The sequence below is a fragment of the Physeter macrocephalus genome, chromosome 8 (genome assembly GCF_002837175.3).
Source record: "Physeter macrocephalus isolate SW-GA chromosome 8, ASM283717v5, whole genome shotgun sequence".
In the NCBI taxonomy this organism is placed as follows: Eukaryota; Metazoa; Chordata; class Mammalia; order Artiodactyla; family Physeteridae; genus Physeter; species Physeter macrocephalus.
Window position 1 is genome coordinate 135,966,111 of NC_041221.1, and position 22,502 is coordinate 135,988,612.

A 22,502-nucleotide genomic window follows, 5' to 3' on the forward strand; every position below is an offset into this window, starting at 1 on the left:
AGATCCCTCCCACACGAGGATGGACTTCTTCCAGCTTTAGCCGATTCAGTGGCCAGAAATGGCCACAGAACCAGGTTACATGGCTTATTACATCCAGGAGAACTGGTCCATCAGGTGATGTGTATGGTCTTTATGTGGTCACTGGGTCTCACAAATCAAGCCAAACACTTTGCAGGACAGTCTCATTTTCTAAATAAAGATATTTTGTAAACTTCTTTTTTTCTCCTTTTGAGATCTGTTTTCTAAATTTGGCTTCCAGAGTCACTCTCAGGTTCTGTGTGGTTAATTTCTTTTCCTCCAAGGACTTTTAAACAAGGGACCAGATAGAAAACAGATATTGAGACTCTGAGGATATTAGCATTGGGAAAGAATCAGCATCAATGTAGCCCGATGGCCTCCTGTCACAGAGGAAGACGTAGAGACCATGGAGATTATTCGATTTGCTCAAGGTCACACAGCCTAGTTAGTGGCAGAAACATGACTAAAACCCTGACTTCCTGCCTAGTGTTCTTTTGTTTATGTTGCAAAATCCTGGCTCCCCACATACTGGAATGGGCGCTTGGACAAGTCACTTCACCTTTCTAATCCTTACTGTCCTTCCCAAATAAAATCGGGATAATAATATACCTACCTCTAGAGGTTTTGTGAGGATTCAGTGACATAACGCATGCAAAATGCTTCACAGTACCTGGCACGGAGTAACTGGCTAACAGCATGGGTAATGGACTCAGGCTGCCTACATCCAAGTCTCAGCTCTGCCAATTACTTAGCTGACATTTGGCCTAGTTACTTAACTTCTCCGGGTCTCAGTTTCCTCAATGGTAAATGCGCAAAGTGATAATAGTTCTTACCTCATTAAAATTGCCGCGAGTCTTATAGTCAAAAATATTATATTGCAAATTTGAACGTTGCTAAGAAAGTAAATCTGAACAGTCCTCATCACAAGAAAAAAAATTTTGTAGCTTTGTATGGTGACAGATGGTAACGAGACTTATTGTGGTGATCATTTCCCAATGTATACAAATACCAAATTATAATATTGTACACCTGAAACTAATATAACGTCATGTGTTGATTATACTTCGATTAAAAAATTGTTGTGAGTATTAAATAAAAGAATATATATAGCACACTTAGAATAATGCTTAGCACATGTTAACTAGTATTAGTCTGACTAGAATAACCATTTTCTTACTTTAAGTAGACATACTTTACCCCCAATTCAGCAGTTTTAAAACCACCCATTTTCATATTTTTTGAACACATGCTAAAATTCTTAAGCATAGAGTCTGATGTTCTACTTTATATGTATATTTTTAAAAGTCACATCATTGGTAGTCCCAGCTCCCAATCAATAGAGGACATGATTCAATAATTTATAGCCTAGGGCTGCATCAAGAGTCCAAGGGCTTACACTCTCCAATTTGCTGAAGAGGGCAGCAGCCCCTCTGTCTGAGTTGTTCCATCTGGGATAATAATACTTATTTCTTTGTAAAGTGCTTTGAGACCTTTGAATGAAAAGCGCTGTGTGAGCATAAATTATTATCTCTTTTCCAGATATCAGTTTTAGATTCAAATCCAGAAGCTCCCTAAAATAGACCACAGCAGAAGTACAATCTGGACACAGATGTATCTGTCCTGTGTTATTTTGATCAGAAAATACATTCGTGCTTTGCAGCAGCATTCGTTTTCTTTTAAGCATCATAGCCTGTCTAATTTGCATTGAGAAAAAATTAGATGTCTTTCAAGCTGAATGTTTTTGCTGTTTAACATTCAAAGATTTTCCTCTCTCTGTTTTCCTGATTTGTGTATTTGGAATCCTCTCCTGAGGTCAACAGGAACTCTGAGGTTGATTCAACTCTGGGGGCGTGAAGCAGGATGAGGAGAAGAAATTAGTCCCTTACTCCCAAATCCTCAGCCTAGTGTACCTTTGAGTGTCCAATTCAACATTGTTTCTACCTCATAATTTCCAGTCCATGTGCATTCTCTTTCATTTACTTCCCAGACACTTCCAATATCATCCAAGGTCAGAAATTTGAAGACTTCACTTTTCCTGAGTTTTCTTTAAAATTCATAAATTTATTTATTCTACCAAAAAGCATTTATGGAACACCTACTATGCATACTGACCTAGATGCAAAGAAATAATAGCCATGGTTGCTGCTAGAACTAAAATCTAAGCAATATTAGAGTCAGGATCTATTATCTGTTGAGCTAGCACCTGCCCTGGGTCTCTCCCCTACCCCCACTCCCCACTTTTCTTCTTTAATGTCATCCCTCCCTTTTGCCTCTCAGGCTCAGTGTCCCACTCTTCTCTAAGCTCTCCCAATTCTGAGGGCAGAGAGAGTATGCTCTGCAAATGCTAGGTCCTCAATATTTGCTGAACATGACAAACTCAATCACACTAAGGGATTAATATCTGCTAAGGCCCAATGCATAGCTCCTTAAGTTACACCTTAGTTTCTAAGACATTTTATATTATTCATCCCAAAGTGAATTTATTTATTTCCCAAATAGTTTTATTCATTCTTTTCAAAACTCCATTTGATTAACATTAATTTTGCAATGTATCACTCAAAACTATTTTTAGTGTCTACTCTGGACCAAACTTCATACCAGATGCTGAGAATGCAGGCGCAAATAAGACACACGAGGTCCCTGCTCTTGAAGAGCTTATACTCTTCAAGGGAGACAGACACTAAAAAGGAAACAAATACATAAAACATTTCTGTAAGAGAAAGAAAAGAAGAAGGAAGAAAGAGAGAGTGTGTGATATGATTAGATTGAAAACGACTGGGACAGAATACCACTTGCAAGTATGGCCTTTCTAAGTAGGCTACATTTGAGCTGAGATCTGAAGGTTGGAGAGGCATCAGCCCTGCAAAACTCTGGGAGCAGAGCATTTGAGGCAGAGAAAAGAATACCATAGGAAGGGCCTGAGGCAACAGCAAACTTGACATGATTCAAAGTGTGGAAGGAAGGCCAATTAAGTTGGAGGTCATTATAAGGGGAAAGAGTGCCATGGAATGAGGTTAGGGAGATAAGTAGGGCTCAGACTTATGCTGGGCCTTGCAAGCTATGGTAGGTATGGATTTTATTCTAAGTACAATGAGAAGTCATGAACAGCTTAAGTAGAGGTCTGTCATGATCTGGTTTATATTTAAAAGAGATCATTCTGAGATATAGAGCAGAGACTGTATTGGGAAAAGAGTGGAAGCAAAGAGAGCAGTTAGGAAGCTGTTACAGTGGTCTGGGAGGTGACAGTGGCTTACACTGGGGTAGTAGCAGTGGAGATGAAGAAAAATGGATGGAATTCAAAATATATTTGAAGGTGGAACCAACAAGACTTGGAAGATTGGATGAAATGGGTAAGGAAAATAGAGTGATCAAAGATGACTCAATTTTTGGTTTGAACAACTGGACAGATAATGGCACCATTGATTGAGATGGGAAATTAGCAGGGGACATAATAGGGCTGGAGAAAAGAGAAAATTCCATTTTTGACATATTGATACCGAGATACCTTTAGACATTCAAATGGAAATTAAATTACCAGCTGATATGTAAGTCTGGACTTCAAATGAGAGGTCAGAGTTAGAGGTTTAAATCTGGGAGTCAACATATAGATGGCATTTAAAGCTATGGCACTAGATAAGATGATGAAAAGAGAAAGTTGATAGGGAAGAGGATATAGAAGAGCACAGCCCAATACGATATATGTGAGCCACATATGTAATTTTGAGTTTTCTAGTAGCCACAGTAAAAAAATAAAAAGAAACAGATGAAATTAATTTTAATAGTCCAGTATACCTAAAATATTATTTCAACATGTATTCATATAAAAATTATTAATGAGGTACTTTACATATATTTTCATGCCAAGTCCTTTATAAATAAATAAATTAATTAATTATTTAACTTATTTTTGGCTGTGCTGGGTCTTCGTTGCTGCACGCGGGCTTTCTCTAGCTGCAGTGAGCAGGGGCTATTCTTTGTTGCGGTCCGCAGGCTCCTCATTGCGTTGGCTTCTCTTGTTCCAGAGCATGGGCTCTAGGCACACGGGCTTCAGTAGTTGTGCCTCGCAGGCTCTAGCGCACAAGCTCAGTAGTTGTGGCACACGGGCTTAGTTGCTTCACGGCATGTGGACTCTTCCTGGACCAGGGCTCAAACCCATGTTCCCTGCATTGGCAGGCGGATTCTTAACCACTGTGCCACCACGGAAGTCCCCATGCCAAGTCTTTTAAACTTAGAGAGTATTTTATGCCTACAGCATGTCTCATTTCACACTAGCCACATTTCAATTACTCAATAGCCACGTGTGCATAGTGCAAGTTTAGGACTTAGCCCTGGGACAACTCAACATTTAGAGGTTGAACAGAGGAGGAGGAGTAGTCAGGAGAGGAGACTGAGAGAATGGTGCCATGGAAGTCAAGAGAAGAAAGTATTTTTTAAAAGAGACTGGTTAACTGTGTCCAATGTTTATAAGAGGCTGAGTAAGATGAGAAAGAGCAATTGAATTCAACAACATGGAGGTCACTGATGACCTTGACTGAAGCTGTTTCAGTGGAGTGATGGGTTTCCTGGAAGGAAGCCAGAATGGAGTCAATGAAAGGTAAGGAAGTGGTGACAGCCAGTATAAACAAGTTTTTCAAAAAGTTCTGCTGTTCAGAAAATCAGAGAAGTGAAGCACTAGTTGGAAGAGGATGTAGAGTTGAGGGAGGGTTTTTACCAAACCAGGAGATGCTAGAGCATGCTTGTAAGCTAATGAGAATGTTCCAATAAGAAGGAAGAAATAGCTGTGGGGAAAAAAAGGGGATAATTGAAGAGGGAAGCCCTTCAGAAGACAAAAGAGGATGAGCATAATAGCACAAGGAGAGGGGCTGCTCTTGGACAGAAAAAAAATGATTTTTCTATTATAATAGGAAGGATGATAGAATATGGATACCATATCCGAGTAGAGATACAGACTTGTTTATAGATCTGGGTAACAGGAATCTTCATTTTACTACAGGGCTGAAGCCATAGCAAAAAAAAAACCAAACAAACGAAAAACATAGTGTGCTTGTGGAAGGGGAAAGGTGGGGAACTGCATTCTTTTTCTTTTCATGATTAATGTTAAGTGAAGACTATACTTTTTTCAGGGTCTGGATTATTGGTGTCTACTACCCTCCAGGGTACCCCTTTCTCTGGATCAAGTTACCTGGGAACCAGTTTATTAATCACAAGGTTGTGGGGTTTTTTTAGTTAATTAATTAATTCATGTATTTTGGCTGCATTGGGTCTTCGTTGCTGCATGCGGGCTTTCTCTAGGTGCAGCGAGCAGGGGCTACTCTTCGTTGCGGTGCACGGGCTTCTCACTGCGGTGGCATCTCTTGTTGTGGAGCACGGGCTCTAGGCGTGTGGGCTTCAGTAGTTGTGGCACGTGTGCTCAGTAGTCGTGGCTTGCAGGCTCAGTAGTTGCGGTGCACAGGCTTAGTTGCTCTGTGGCACATGGGATCTTCCCGGACCAGGGCTTGAACCCGTGTCCCCTGCATCGGCAGGAGGATTCTTTTTTTTTGAATTTTATTTTATTTATTCCTTTATACAGCAGGTTCTTATTAGTTATCCATTTTATACATATTAGTGTATATATGTCAATCCCAATCTCCCAATTCATCACACCACAAACCCTACCCCGCCGCTTTCTCCCCTTGGTGTCCATACGTTTGTTCTCTAGGCAGGCGGATTTTTAACCACTGCACCACCAGGGAAGCCCTCACAAGGTTTCTTGATGATCAGAGTCCCAGGGCAAAGGGAATGAATAATCTTGAGGTCATTTCATTCAAGCTGTAAAAAGAGCCTGAGGAACTATCTCTGATACATATAACAGGGTACACACATTTGTCACATTCAGAGTCTCTCTCCCCAGAATAATCTTGGAAATAGAGTGATAAAATCTCCTGATCCAATTTGTGGGACAATCTACCTGAGGCCTATTTAATCTTATCCCTAGTTGAAAGTCTAGACCTCCTCCATGCCTTTAAGAATTTTGAAAGACTTCTAAAGGGGAAATGTACTGGGCAGGGTCCCAAGCAGGAAATAATATTCTACTCAAAAAATTTCACAGAGAATAATTTATTAAAGGGCCTGTTTACAAAGATGTGTGCAGTTCAGGAAATAGCAGGTATGTAGAGTCAGCCAGGGATGAGCAAGAGTTTGCTAAAACCTTCCCTTCCCCAGACATGCAGGGGCAAGGTGAAGAAAGTGTTATGGGAGCCCAGTGAATGCTGGAGCTCTGCAGGAGGGGCTGTCAGGCAGCTACTTTGAGAACATGGTAGCAAAGTAGGGAGAAAGAGGGGAAAAGAAATACCCTGATCTCTCTTTCTTCCTGCTCTTCTTCCCACGCCAAGCTTCCCTGTGCCAAGCTTCTGCTCAACCCATTGGAAGCCAGAAGGCAGGGGAACCCAGGTGATGTAACCCATAGAGATCAGTGCTCCATGGTTCAAAGCAGGATAGGGAAGGATGGAGAGTGAATCTAGGAAAGGGGGTGGGTCGGGGGCAAGCAGAGTATAATTAGCACAGGAAGATAAGATATCCTTACATGAAACAATTAAAGAAACAACTAAATGAAAGAACATATCAATATTAGGAATATCAACTAAATAGGACTATGTATGGAGCACTAAATATGTGACAGAGATGAAGGGAGGAGAGAGGGAAAGCTGAATAAAACTAGCTAATTCATAAGACTATAGTAACTCTTAGCTTTCTTTTAAGTTTTCTTACTAGACCAGAGGTTTGGAGAAGGGGGGATTGATTATTTTGTGTCTTGTTTTATCAAAGAAAAGGCTTTATTTTCCCTTTATTATGTACAAGGCAGAAAATCCTAGAGGCAAAAATATTTGTTTGACTTGGAGAAAAGGGATCCTCTGTAGATTTTCATATCCTCTTATCCCAGTCTCCCTCCACCTGCGCCACTGGAAAGAGGTCTAAACCTCCAGGAGACAGTGGCTTACTGAAGCTTAAATTTAGATAAAAGCTTGAAGCAGACATTTGATGTTACTAAGCTTCTGTCACCATATGGACACAATCAAACAGAAAGCAATACTGCATTGTGGTTAAGAAGGTAGGCTCTGAAGTCAGATTGCTTAGATTTAAACGCTTGCTCTACTACTTACTAGCTGTATGACCTTGGGCAAGTTACTCCTCTTTTCCTCCATGCCATCTGTAAAATGGGGATAATAATAGTACTTATTCTACAGGGTCATTTTATGAGGATAATATAAGACACTTCACATAAAGTACTTAGGATACTGTCTGGCATATAGTGAGTGCTTAAAAATCTTATTATTAATAAAGCCAATTTCCTGATTCCAAAGTATTCTGCAACCAACTCCATTTCTCTTGAATAACCTGGTCTTGGTATCATCTCCACATCTTTAGATTTGTCTCTGGAAACCGCCCTCCCCAAGCGTGCGCGCGCGCGCGCGCGCGCACACACACGCAGTAGATAGTGGAGTACACATTTATAGCAAAGGTATATTCAAATACTTTTTTTTTTCCCCCAGCGGGTTCCCACCTCCCCCAGGGACGCGGGGCGCGCGCGCGTGCGCGCACACGGCCCCAGCCCACACGACGGCCTCCGGGTAACCCCCTCCCGACGGCCGCGGCGGGTTGGGGTGGGGGGACCAGTGGCGCGCAGCGCGGCGACCCGGTGTTCATATACTTTTAAATTCCTTCATGTGCTCACATATTTATTGAGCACCTGTTATGTTCTAGATACTGGATTAGGTGCTGAGCACAATATAAAACTGAGAAAAAACAAACACAGCCCTTGCCCGAGGAGCTTGCGACCGAATGAGGTATACAGACACTAATCAAATTACTACAAATAAACACTGTATGATAGGGCAATGATAGGATCATTAGTGAATCATGATATTACAGCTCAGTTTTTTCAGATTCTAGAGAAAAGGAGTTAAGCGGGCTTCTGCGAGCTACAAGTGACACATAAGGCTGTGCTGTCCAATAGGGTAGCCACTACCCACATGTGACTATTTACATTTTAATTGTAAGCAATTAAAACTAAATAAATTTAAAATTCTGTCCTTCATTTGTACTTGCCACATTTCAAGTGCTCAAGTACCATATATGACTAGAGGCTACTGTATCAAACAGTAAAAATGCAGAAGATTTCCTGTAGAAAAATAGGCAAAAAGCATGAACAGACGATTCACAAAGAGATATATAAAGATAGTTTTTCAATATATAAAAACATATCAACTTCATTCATAATAAGAACAATGGACATTATTAAAGCATATTGAGATATCATTTTTCACTCATTAGATTCACAAAATAATCAAAAGCTTGACAGTACACTTTGTTGATAAGGATATAAGAAAACAGATACTCTCATACATTGCTGGAGGGAATATGGTAAAACTACATACAAATTTACCCTTCAACACAGTAACCCCATTTGCAGAAATTTATCCTGAAGTTACAGCTTTAACAACATAAAAATACACATGAACAAGATTATACATTGTAGCATTATTTGTAATTTCAAGATATTGGAACCTCCCTAAATATCTAACTGAAAGAGGTTTGAATAATGCACTCATACAATGGAGTACTATGCAGCTGTAAAGAAGAATGAGGAAGATCTCAATGAACTGATATGATTTCCAGGAGATATTAAATGAAAAAAGCAAAGTGCAAAAGAGCATATATAATATGCTACCTTTTGTGTAAGAAAAAAGGGAAAAACAAGAAAACATGCATTATCATTACAAAAAGAAACATGAAGGATAAACCAGAAAACAACAAAATGTGTTCCCTACAAGGAGAAGGGGTGGAAGGAGTAACCAGAAGGGAGTGACCCTTCTCTGAATGTAAATTTTTATATAGTTTTGACTTTTGAAAGCATGTTAATATTTTACATACTCAAAAATAATAAGAAGGGAGGAAAAACTAAAACCAAAATCCAATCAAACAAATGAACACACTTTATTTCAAATGAATACCATGACCACACTAAATGGGAATAAAATTTAAAAAGGGAACTAATCCAAGGAATTTATGGACACATTATATGCTAAGTTTTCGAGAGGGTAGAGAGAGAAAAGTGCAAACAAATCCTAAACTCTTTTTAGCATGATTGTTAATTATAATGGTATGGACAAAGCAATTCTGAAACAATTTTATATGTAATCTAAGATTGAGGAAATTGTTGGGAACCAAGTTTCTTACTGTGGAAGAAGGGATACGTAAGTATAGAATAGGGAGGACAAGAAAAAATCCTGTAGAGATAGGTTGGAATTAGAGAAACTGGTGTGAACTCATGATTTCTAAAATATGAATATGTGTGTATATACATGTTTATGTCTGTGCCCATGTATATGTACATATATGCCTATATTTCCTAGCTCTGGCTATTCAAAGGAAAGAATAGCCAAAGTAGCAAATACAACCCAATAGCAATGAGCATATCTGGTGTCCAGATCTTGGTTTCCAATACCATGCCCCACTAAACGGAACCTGGGCTCCTTTGAGAAATGGCTGATACCAGGGCTGGGGCAATGTAGGTACAATTGGAGCCTGGAACATCTTGTTATGCCAGATAGTAAGTGCTAGAAGATGACAGGAGCATATTACATGGGGGCCAGCTTGAAGAGGCTCCCACTGGCCAAATCTGGGGCAATCTGAGCACCAAACTAAGTAAAAACAATAATGAATTATACACCATTGAGAAAAATAGCAATCCATGAGTCTGTAATCTTAGATAGATAGATAGACAGACAGGTAGATAGATAGTAAGATAGATAGATAAATGGGGGAGAAGGGAGGCCTCTTGCTTAGTGCAGAATACTAAGGGCCTAGAGTCAACTTACCCATTAGGCACAGTGTCTAAATACCATGATACTTTTAAATTAATTAATTAATTAATTAAATTTATTTATTTAGTTTTGACTGCGTTGGGTTTTCGTTGCTGCACGCGGGCTTTCTCTAGTTGCAGCAAGCAGGGGCTACTCTTTGTTGCGGTGCACGGGCTTCTCATTGCGGTGGCTTCTCTTGTTGCAGAGCGCGCGCTCTAGGCGCGCGGGCTTCAGTAGTTTTGGCTTGAGGGCTCTAGAGCACAGGCTCAGTAGTTGTGGCGCACAGGCTTAGTTGCTCCGCAGCATGTGGGATCTTCCCGGACCAGGGCTCAAACCTGTGTCCCCTGCATTGGCAGGAGGATTTTTAACCACTGAGCCACCAGGGAAGTCCCAAAATCCCATGATACTTTTAAAGGCCAATGAAAATGTTTTAATTTTTATTTCTTTTAAAAGAAACCAAAAGAAAAATAAACATAATAACAATAAATCTAGCTTGGATCATATTAATCTTTATACCAACATAGTCATAAATATAATTTTAAAATTTTTTTATGGAGTAAGGGGCCCAGGAAGGCAAAATATCATAGGGCTCATGAAAGTCATGATGCAGCCCTGTGAGGGACTAGTGGTAAATATGGACAGGGTGCTAGATGGAAAATCATCATTTGGCAATGTTCATGGGAAAGATAGGATCAAGAGTCATCCAATAGATGCTAAATATAAGAGAAATTTGGGGGGAAGAATAGAATATATGAATGGTCTTAAATTATCCCCCCCCCCACTTCTTATTAGTTGCAAGGAAAAAAATTAAAAGATGATTATACAGTGGAGGTAGTGGGTACCACCTTGACTGCATGATGAAAATTAATACTGTATTACCTGTGAGGGAGAGATAGACATCATGTGCCTTCAGATGTAATATCCTGAGAAGGTTATGACATCATCTATGCAGTATCCCTACTAAAAGTGTATGATGATATAATCACGAGGAAACATCAAACAGAAAATGAAAAATATTCTATTTTTTTTTAAAGGTGGAGGTGGGGCAGAGTTACATTCTTCAAAAATGTCAATGTCAAAAAAAGGCAAAGAAAAGCTGGGAAATGTTCAAGATTTAAGGCAGCTGAAGAGACATGGCAATTAAATACTGTACCTGACCCTAAAATTGAACCTATCCTGGAAAGAGAAAAGCCTATAAGGGACATTATTAGATCAACTTAAAAATTTGGAATATAGACAGTGAATTAGATAAAAGTATTCTACCAATGTAAATTTACGAAGTTAATAGCCATAGGGCAAAGCCCTATTCTTCAGAAATATATGCTGAAGTATTTAGGGGTAAGAACTATGATGTATGTAACTTACCTCAAGGGGTTCAGGAAAAAAATTGGCATCTCTTCTGTGTGTGTATGGAGAGAGAGAATAAATGACAAAGCAAAGGGGATAAAATAACAATAGGTGAATATTTGTAAAAGGTATATGACTGTTCTTTGTACTATTTTTATTTTTGCAACTTCTTATAAGTTTGAAATTATTTCCAAATAAGTTTTTAAAAACAAAAAATAAAAAAATATTAGACTGTCACATACAGAGGTATAACTAATACTGTATGCATAACATTGGCTAGATTTTTCACATTATAAATAGTTTCCCATGTTATTACAGAATCTTTGAATCTATCATTTTAAATGTCTGCATAGCATTCTAACAAACTGACACTCTAGAGTTTACTGGGCCATTTTCTTTATTGTTAAACATTTAGACTATATTCATTTTTTCCTGATTTAAACAATGTTCACAATGGTTAAGCTTAAGAGCTATAAAAAAAAAAAAGAGCTATAGGACCATACTACCTATATTCAAATCTCAGCTCTGTGGTTTACTAGCCCTGTAGCTTTGATTAAATTACTTATCTCTCTATGCCTCAATTTCCTCGTCAGACATAATATACAGTATTTATAGGAATGTTGTGAACATTAAACGAGATGCTCTTGTAAAGAACTTACAGTGGTGCCTAGCACGTAGTCAGCATTCAACAAATATTAGCTATTTGTGTAATTTTTTGTGCATTCAGCTTTTTTCGTTTGGGGAGATCTAACCTTTTGCAATATTAATAGTTTAAAATAAAAGCAATACTGATAGTTTGGGATATAGAAAAAAGTGCATAATATAGATATAATAATGGCAATATTTTGAACAATGAAACCAATGATTTTATAATCCTTGCTTTCTTTAATTTTTTTAAAAAGTATACAGGAATTCATCTAACAAACACATCTCCTGCTATCCTAAAGTACACCACCAGGTGGTGATATAACCAATTAATTGGCAATATTAATTTAAGTAAATTTCAAACTCAAATTTACAAAATCCCAAAATAGAAAGAGGGTTCTTTGAAAAGAAGTGTGGTCACAGCAGACACATTAAATCTACGGCTGGTGACTAAGTTGAGGTACATCTGTCCCAATACCTCACTAGGTGTTAGGTTGCCCAGACGTCTGAACTGATTCATCTTTCCTCTGACCCCATTTCCACCCAGCTTAAAAACCCTTTCCTCTTTCAGACTTTCCTATTTCAGTAAATGGCACTATTACCATCCACCTATGTGTTTAAGGCAGAAACTAAAAGTTACTCTATTGTGGGGTGTGGGGCTTTTTGTTGTTGATTTCTAGTTTTGTTATACTCTTGTAAAAAAAAGGATGTAGTCCATATGATATCAATTATTTTGCTATTTCTTGAGACTGGCTTTGCAGTAAGATGTTGTAAGTTTTCTGTGTGTACTTAAGAAGAACATGTAATCTCTGTTAGGTGAAGGATTCTGGCTATATCCATGAAATCAATCTTGCTAACTGTGTTGTTCATATCTTCTATATCCTTATTAATATTTTGTCTGCTTTTTCTGTTTCTGTAGGAAATGTGGTTTAAAAAAAAACATCTCCCACTGTAATTTAAAATGTGTTTATTTCTTGCAATTCTGTCAATGATATTTTTACTTTATATCTGTTGAAGATATATTGTAAGTTACATATAGATTCAGAATTGCTATATCTCCTTGGTAAATTATTCCTTTATTATTTATCTTAAAAATAAATTTATGGGACTTCCCTGGCAGTCCAGTGGTTAAGACTCTGCCTTTCAATGCAGGGGGTGCGGGTTTGATCCCTGGTCGGGGAGCTAAGATCCCACGTGCCTCAGGGACAAAAAACCAAAAAACACAAAACAGAAGCAATATTGTAACAAATTCAATAAAGACTTAAAATGGTGCACATCAAAAAAAAAAGAGGTAACTTAAAAATAAATAAATAAATAAATAAATAAATAAATTTATTCCTAACAATGCTTTCCACCTTAAAGTCTATTTTGTCTGGTATTAATATCACTACATTAGCATTCTTTTGGGGTAATATTTGCCCATCATGTATTTTTTTCATTCATTTGCTTTCAAATTTCTATGCCTTTATGTTTTAGCTATGTCTATGGCAAACACATATAGCTAGATTTTTTCCTTATTATCTAATATAAGCAGTTCTGATTTTAACTGACAAGCTTAATATATTTATATATTTAAATTATTGACATATTTTGACTTATTTCTACAATTCTATGATGTGTTTTATTTCAATTTATAATGCATTTTAAAAACTTTTTTTCCTCCTTGCATGCCTTTTATTGGATGGTTCTGGTTTTATTTATTCCTCTTTCTTTACCTTTATTGATTTAGAGCCTTTATGTTTCTATCCTTTTGATAATTATTCTCACCTTCTTAACATGCACATTAGAAAGTCTAAAGTTAATTTACCTATTCTCTTCCCGAATAATCAAGGGCTTTGTAAAACTTTATCTCCAATCACTTTCCCTCCCGTCTTGCTCACTGTCGTTATCTAATATTTTAGTTTTAACATCTTCCCAATCTAGACTTTAAAATCATTGTTAATGTTGTTTACAATAAATGCTTATTTAGATATGTTCACATGTTTAGCAATTTTCTTGCTTACCACTTCTTGCATTATGTTATTCCCTTGATTAAAATTCTTCAGTAGCTTCACATTAGAAACAGTAATATCCAAACCCTTTGCCATAGTATACAACACTTCACATGACCTGGTCCCTGCCTGTTTCCCCAGCCTCCTCTCTACCACTCTTCCCCATTGCTCACTGCCCTCCAACTATAATCATCTTTTTTTAGTTTCTGGAACATGCTATAACTGAAGACCAATTTTTCTCCCCACCTCAAATACTATGCACGCTCTTTTCCTTCAGTTCAGTATGGTCTTTCTATTCTCCCTATTGCTGGCTCTCTCTCATTCTTCTCAGCTTAAATGTAACCTTCTCAAAGTGTTCTTTTGCCACTCTATACAGATTAGGTCCTCCCCATCCCATATAACAGCCCTCTGTTTATTTCCTCTATGTACTGATTGCAAGTCATAATTGCATATTGGAATATGTGATTCCTTGCTTGGTGTCTGCCTCTCTGACCATATTTGGCTCTATAAGAACAGCAGTGGTAGTAAAAAGAAAACATGTGAATGAGAAACATTTTAAAAGAAGGACTTAACATTTTCTATATCAAATTAGATGAGTGGGCAAGTAGAAGGAAAAGTTAAATGTAATTAAGTTTCTCTTTTGGAAGACTATAAGGATAGAGATACCACTTGACAGAAATAGAATAATTGGGAAAATAATTCAATTTGAATGAAATTGAGGAGGGAGAAAATTACTTCTGCTTAGAAGTATTAAGCCTTAAGTAACAGTGGGACATTTCTGTGAAGATATCACATAGACAATCTGAATTATGGTAAGTAGAACATAGGTATGAGGTCAGAACTGGAGATGTAGTTTTGGGAATAACTTACCTATTTTTCATCCCTTATCAATTTAATATTCAATTTCTCATTTAGCCGTTCCAAACCTTCTGCTTTATATATTCAACAAATATTCTTCCTGGCTCTGTGCTAAATACAAGGATACAATAATTAACTAAGATGGATGCTATTCCTGCTCTCAGGGAGCTTACAGCACAAAAGAGAAAGGAATAAGCAGTTGCAATAGCGTATGATACACTCTGCCATAGGGATTAGATAAGCATGCTATTAGGAACACACAACAGGAAAAGTTAACCTAGTCTATGGGTCAGGGAAGTCTTTCTGGGGGTGGGGGGAGTAATGCTTTACTGAAACGCAAAGGAGAATAAGGAGTTATTCAGGAAAAAAGGAAAAGGAGAGACTCCTTAAGTGAAGGACACATGTATGCAAAAGCTTTAACGCAAGAAAAAACATCCGTGCTCAAGTGTTCCTACCAATACTTTTTCCCAGAAACTATTCTCTACCCAGCCTTTTAAAATTGTTTTTTTTGGACTTCCCTGGTGGTCCAGTGGTAAAGAATCTGCCTTACAACGCAGGGGACGCGGGTTCAATCCCTGGTCCGGGAAGTAAGATCCCACATGACGGGGAACACAACTAAGCCTGAGAGCCACAATATGAGCTTGTGCGCGTTAACTAGAAAGCCTGTGTGCCTCTAATAAGACCCAACACAGCCAAAAATAAATAAACAAATATGAGAATTATTATTTAAAAAAATAAAATTGTTTTTCAAGTTGATTGAGGTATAATTTATATATAGTAAAATTCATCCTTTTATGGTGTTTCTGTGAATTTTGACAAACTTATGTTGTCATGTAACAATTACAACAATCAAGATATGTAGTATTTCTATCACCCTAAAAAGTTCCATCACACATCTTTGTACCTCCCCTACCCTCAGCCCCCTCTCAACTGCTGATTGGATTTCTGTCCCTATAGTTTTCCTTTTTCCAAATGTATAATGGAACTATACAGTATGTAGACTTTCGAATCTGGCTTCTTTTGCTGAGTGTAATGCTTTTGAGAGTCGTTTGTGGTGTTGCATGTATTAGTAGCTTGTTCCTTTTTACTGCTGAACAGAATTCCATTGTACAGGTGTACCACAGTCTGTTTCATGTTGATGGACATTTGGCATATTTCTGGTATTTTAAAAATATGGACAAAGCTGCTATAAATATCCCCATAGAGATTTTTTAAAATTTTTGATTTTTTATTGAAGTACAGTTGATTTACAATATTGTGTTAGTTTCAGGTGTACAGCAAAGTGATTCCGTTTTATATATATATATATATATATATATATATATATAATATATATATATTTTTTCAGATTCCCATAGAGGTTTTTGCGTAGGTATAAGTCTTCATTTCTCTTGAGTAAATACCTAGGAGTGGGTTTGTTAGGTCATAGAATAAATGCATGTTTAACTTTATAGGAAATTACCAAACTGTTCTCCAATGTGGCTGTACCATTTTGCATTCCCACCACCAATTATGAGAGTTCCAGTTTTTCCGCATCCTCAGCAGCATTTGATATTATCAGTTTTTGGTTTTTTTTTTATTTATTTATTTTTAAGTCATTCTACTAGGTATGTAGTGATGCCTCATTGTCATTTTAATTTGCGTTTTCCTAATGACCAATAGTATCAAGCATCTTTTCATGTATTTATTTGCCATCCGTATATCTTCTTCTGTAAAATGTTTGTTCAAATATTTTGCCCATTTTTTCTTTTTCTTTTTTTGATTGTTTTCTTATTATTGAGTTTAGTGAGTCTTTTACATATTCAGGTTACCAATACTTTACCAGATATGTGTTTTGCAAATGTTTCTTCCTAGTGTGTGCCTTGTCTTCTCATTTTCTTAGACTGACTTTCAAAGACCAGAATTTTTTTCTATTTTGTAAGGTCTAATTTATTAATTTCCTCATTTCTACCCAATGTTTTAATCCCATTCCTTTCCATTTCTTTCTAGAATAATCTTTGTCTGCCTCCCATCATGCAGAAGTCTCCCACTTTTTGCAAAAATCTTCACTTGCAGTTATTCCCACCCCCCATTGTTACTGTTCTTTTTCTCCTTCATTTCCCTGCCAAATATTTGGAATGAATGTTCCTTACTACTTAGTCATTCCTGAAATCCCTGAAAATTTGCTTCCATTCACACCACACTACCAAAACTAACCTCTGGATGTCACCAAAAAACCTCTTACGTGTCGATTCCAATAATAGTTTCTAGACCCTAATTCTCTACTTCCTTTAACATAACCCTTCCTTCCAAAAATTATTTTTTAACCTCTTACTTTCAGCGTTCCCAAAATGCAGATCTAAGGTGTATAATAGCCCTTTAGGGATTAATTCAATTGTTGAATGCCATGTAAACAAGAGTTTCTTTACTGAATAAATTCAACTTTTTTTTGGTCTGAATTCTGACAGAAGCAATACATATGAAATAAGTGTTAAATTATTTACAGGTTATTAATTCCCTTAAATGACTTGAATATCACCATTTTTTTTTCAATGACTTCGTTGTCTTTTTTTTAAAAATCTATACCCCCAATAGCATAAATTTCAGCACAACCCACAACTGATTTTTTAAATTCTGAATTACTAGAGTCCAAATGAGTGAAATTTTACTCTAACTTTTTCATTATAATATATATGTTCATATATATTATATATTTGGAAGAAATACAATCCAGGAACAATCTCCAAGCACAGGGACAGAAGTAGTTACTAAAATAGCAAAGTTTGTTTCTAATATTTATTAGGTAGAGAAACTGAAATACAGTGAAATAGATTTTCCCCCTAAAGTAAAATCATAAAGAGGCAGAGCACAGAAGTTTCAGTTTTGATTTTGCCTCATTGGGACCATAAATAGCAAACAGTTTATTTCTCTCAGGTATTCCCCTAACCACCACTCTTTTCCTTTCCATTTGCCTTCCCTTTCTTTTTTATTTCCTCTAATTAGCATAAAGACCAGACAATATGACTAAATTAAAGCATTCCATTTCTCTCAACTCTAGGTCAAGGTAATTACTTCTGGTTACCCTATCTCTTCTGCTGGCTTCCCTTTACCTGCTGAAAAGTCTGCTTTCAGATGGACAGCTCCTGCTTTGTTCTTGGACAGAGCAAAGGCTGAAATTTTCCTAAGTTCATTAGTGTCATAAGGCCAGGCTAGGGAAATCAGTGCTCTGAGGTCTTGTATGTCTCTAGCATGAGAATATCAGTACATTCTGAGCATATTGGGAGGCAGCATAATATAGTAGAAACAGCTTAGGAGTTAGACCCCAATTCAAATCAAACTTGACTGACAGGTAAATAAAGTCAATAAATCCTCTGAGCATGTTTCCTCATCTGTGAAAGAAAGATAAATAATATCTACTTTAACCAGAAACATGAGTAAAGAATCTGATACTTAATAAGTACTCAATACAATTTGGTCCTTTCCTCCCCTCTCCAGCAAATTCTTTTAATTGAGAATAACTTTTTATTCATTTATTTATTTACTTGGCTGCTTCGGGTCTTAGTTGTGGCACACGGGGATCTTTGTTGTGGCACACAGCCTTCTCTAGTTGTGGCATGTGGGCTCAGTAGCCCCATGGCATATGGAATCCTAGTTCCCCGACCAGGGATCGAACCCACGTCCCCTGCATTAGAAGGCGGATTCTTAACCACTGAACCACCAGGGAAGTCCCGAAAATTACTTTTTTAAATGTCACCCTTTCTTGGTCCACTGATGCAAGGCCAATCCTTTGGTACTTTCCATAGTATTACACTGACATAATAGTGAGGTAAGGGGATATACTACCTCCTGAACATATTGTGTTTTAACAAGGACTCTCAGGATAGGAGTTTTTGATGCGGCAAGGTCAGTGCTAGTGGTGATTTCTGTATTATGTTCTGGGAAATCTAAAAGTTCTAGGAGGCATCTCAAGAAGTTTCTGAAAACATGGTAACAAGAGACTTATTTCATTTCTGCCTGCTCTGTGACCTACATACACCACCTTGACAATAGATACATTGGTCATCAGCATTCAGTTGTACTACTTTGCATATAAAGGGCTTACAGTGTTCTATGAAGATTACACAGGAAATACAAGTCTATAAATAAAGTTCAAGGCACCTTGTATATCTTTATTTTTTCCTGAAATAGTGTACATTTATTATATGAAATAAATTACACATTAACATTAATTTGAAATTCTGTCAGATTAAGAGTACACATGATCTTTTTTTTTTTTTTTTTGGCTGTGCCCCCTGCAGTGGAAGCGCAGAGTCTTAACCACTGGACTGCCTGGGAAGTCCCAAGAGTATGCATGATATTTGACTCAATAATTATACTTCTAGGAATCTCTCCTAGAATACACTCATACATGTGTATAAATATGTATGTAGAACCGTATTTATTGCAGCTTATTTGTACCAACAAAGACTAGAAACAATTGCTTAAGTATTATAGAATAGTCATGCAACAGAATACTATGAACCCATTAAATAATAAACAATTATTAATTAAATAGCAACTACATGCTCAGAACCTTATTAAGTGCTGAAGGAGAATAAAAAGAACTATAAGCCATGGTTCTTATCCTGGAGGAGCTTATGACTTGGTTGAGATGGGTCAAAGATGCACAGATCCCTGGCTTTAAATTATATGTCTTCTATGTGAGTCAACTTTTTGGTTGTGTTCTTTTAAATGTTTACTTATTTATTTATTTAGGCTGTGCTGGGTCTTATCTGAGGCAGCGGGATCTTCATTGCCGTGTGTGAGATCTTTAGTTGTGGCATGAGACCTCTTAGTTGAGGCATGTGGGATGTAGTCCCTGACCAGAGATCGAAACCGGGCCCCTTGCATTGGGAGCACAGAGTCTTAGCCACTGGACCATCAGGGAAGTCCCTGGTTTGTGTTCTTGAAGAAGAATCTTCTGGACTAGAGGATGGCAAACTACAGCCCATGGGCCAAATCCAACTCCTTGCCTATTTTTTGTAAATAAAATTTAATTGGAACACAGCCATGTCTATTCATTTACCTATTGTCTAGGCTACTTTCTGATATAGAGTTGAGTAGTTGCAACAGAGATCATATGGCCCACAAAGCCAAAAATATTTACTAACTGGTCCTTTATGGAAAAAGTTTAACTCCTCTTGTAGGCCTTTAAAAAAAAACAAAAAAACAAAACTTTAAAAATGGTTTGGGGACTTCCCTGGTGGTGCAGTGGTTAAAAATCCTCCTGCCAATGCAGGGGACACGGGTTCGATCCCTGGTCCGGGAAGATCCCATATGCCATGGAGCAACTAAGCCCGTGCGCCACAACTACCGAGCCTGCGCTCTAGAGCCCACGTGCCGCAACTACTGAGCCCACATGCCGCCTCTACTGAAGGCCGCGCGCCTAGAGCCTGTGCTCCGCAACAAGAAAAGCCACCGCAATGAGAAGCCCGTGCACCACAACAAAGAGTAGCCCTCGCTTGCCACAACTAGAGAAAGGTCGCGTGCAGCAACGAAAACCCAACGCAGCCAAAAACAAAAACAAATAAATAAATTTATTTTTTAAAAAAAGCTTTGGAGTTAAGGATGGTGGTTTTAAAATATGTCCACAAATTCTTTGATACACTTGCCTTTAAAAGATGAAGCTGAAGTGCTGGGGCCCCCATGTCTGGGCGGTTTGTGCTTGCTGGTGGCAGCCGCGTTGCTTTCTGTTGGAGGAATGAAGTCAGTGCCTGTGACTTCTGGGCTGGAATCAACTGTGCTCTCCCTGGAGGCAGAGGAGCTGAGCCAGAACTATGGCCAATACACTGGTAGTCGTTGGACTGACCACTGCTGCTGCAGGATGTGCAGGCTGTTACGTTTTGCAAGCCATGAAGCATATGGAGCCTCAAGTAAAACATGTTTCACAGTCTATCAAAATCTGCCCTCACCAGTGGCTATTACAGAGGTGAGTGTGAACCCAAAATGACAAAATGGGAAGCAGCATTAATACTAGGAGTAAGCCCTACAGCCAATAAAGGAAAGAGATGCTCATTGACTTATTATGCATTTAAATCACCCAGACAAGGCAGGATCTCCTTAGATAACAGTCAAAAATCAATGAAGCTAAAGATTTACTAGAAGTTCAAGCTAGAAAATGAAGTATATGTATGATGAATTTTAAGTTCTTTTTCATTGATGTATATGAGTACCAGCTTTTATCATAAAATACCTCAAAGCTGCAAAAAATAAATAATTAAAAATAAAAGATGAAGCTTAATTCTCCTTTCTGTGAGTGTGGACTGAACTCAGTAACTTCCTTCTGATAAATAGAGTAATGTTCAGGGACTTCCCTGGCGGTCCAGTGGTTAAGACTCCACGCTTCTACTGCAGGGGGCACAGGTTCGATCCCTGGTCGGGGAACTAGGATCCCGCATGCTGCACAGCATGGCCCAAAAGTAAAATAAAATAGAGTAGTGTGCAAATAAGAGTGTGTGACTTCTGACACTAGATCATAAAAGATGTTACAGACTTCTCCTTGCCCTCAGATCACTTGCTGGAGAAAAGCTGATTGCTATGTTGTGAGGACACTCAAGTAGCCCTGTGGAGAGGTCCATGTGGCAAGGAACTGAGACCTCCTGCCAACAGCTAGCAAGGAACCAGGCCTTCTACTAACAGCCATGTGAGGGAACCATCTTGGAAAGGGAGGCTTCAGCTCCAGGTAAGGCTTCAGATAGCTGGAGTCCTGGCTGATGTCTTGACTGCAGCTTCATAAGAAACCCTGAATCAGAACCACCCATTTAAACCTCTCCTGAATTCTTGACCCACAGAAACTGGGAAACAATATGTCTTGCCTTAAACTGCTAAATTTTGGGGTAATTTGTTATTCAGCAATAGATAACTAATACAAAGCTGAAAGCTATAGATGCTCTTGAGCAGTGGGTCTGTAAACTTTCTCTAGAAGGGCCAGACAGTCAATGTTTTAGGCTTTTGGACCATATGGTCTCTGTGGCAACTACCCAACTCTGCTGTTGCAGCAGGAGAGCAGCCACACACAATAGGTAAACAAATGGGCATGGCTGTGTTCCAATAAAGCTTTATTTTCAAGCACAAGCAGCAAGCCCGTGGGCCATAGTTTGTCAGCCTCTGCTCTAGAGAAACCAATTTTAATGATATTAAGCAATGATTAGAAAGGAGTAATAGGAGCTGGGGGATTTCTCAGCCAAAGGCTGCAAAGCCAACTACCAAGGAAACTCCTGATTAGAAAAGGGTATGTGCACAATATGGTCACAATTCTTTTCCTAACTTTCCTTGTAAGTTTTTTGCCCAGAGAAGAGAAATAAAATAATTGGAAGGGTGATGAGATTCTTTTCCCCCTAAGAAATCCTAGAATGAGGACTGAGAACCCACAAGGCAAGAGAATGAGAAAACTGAAAATAGGAGAAAACTGTTCTTATGGTCTTTTCGCCAAGCTGCTAAGACCTTTGGGCACCAGTGACAAAGCTGGTGTTTTAAACATGCAAAGCAAGTTTGTCAATAATAGGAGGAAGATTATCTTCCATTAACACCTGGAAATAGGACAAGGAACTAAAAAGTAGTTGATAACTGTTAGTGGAAACTAAAAAGGGACCCAAACTTTACTTAAGTCTATTTCATACCATTTTGCTCTAAGTGTATCACATTTTCTTTGTGGTCCTTAGAACTTAGTAATTGTTCAGATCTGTAAACTTACTAAACGTATTATTATGGAAAAAAATCATAACTAACGGGAATAACATGCTGACCAGATGTCTGTTAGAAGGAAGCCTGACTGGATCTTACC

At 38.0% G+C, this 22,502-nt stretch overlaps 1 pseudogene; it reads left to right on the forward strand.

Annotated features, from left to right (window-relative positions):
- Positions 1 to 20,496: 20,496 nt before the first annotated feature.
- On the forward strand, positions 20,497 to 20,841 carry LOC102978672 (mitochondrial import inner membrane translocase subunit TIM14-like; annotated as a pseudogene).
- The last annotated feature ends 1,661 nt before the right edge of the window (positions 20,842 to 22,502 follow it).